Source organism: Cystoisospora suis, assembly GCF_002600585.1.
Source record: "Cystoisospora suis strain Wien I chromosome Unknown contig_11263, whole genome shotgun sequence".
Taxonomy (NCBI): domain Eukaryota; phylum Apicomplexa; class Conoidasida; order Eucoccidiorida; family Sarcocystidae; genus Cystoisospora; species Cystoisospora suis.
The window spans coordinates 7,755-8,023 of NW_027164034.1; positions in this window are offsets into that span (position 1 = coordinate 7,755).

Here is a 269-nt window from a genome sequence, read left to right on the forward strand (position 1 = left end):
TCCTACATATCGCATTGTTTTTTCACATGGATGATTAACTAACAAAGTGCTCTTGTCGTGGTGATGAAGGGGAGAGGAAGGAGAGAGCGGGTGATACATATACATGTGTTGTGTGTGTCTCGATGTCTATCTGTATATATATATGTATGTGTGTATTCCTGTGTATCTTTCTATCTTTCTTTTCTATGAGGTAGAGAAGGCTAGTGATGATACTTCCTACTACCCGTGACAAGAACAGAAACTTTTCATCGCCCCCCCCCCCCCCCCCC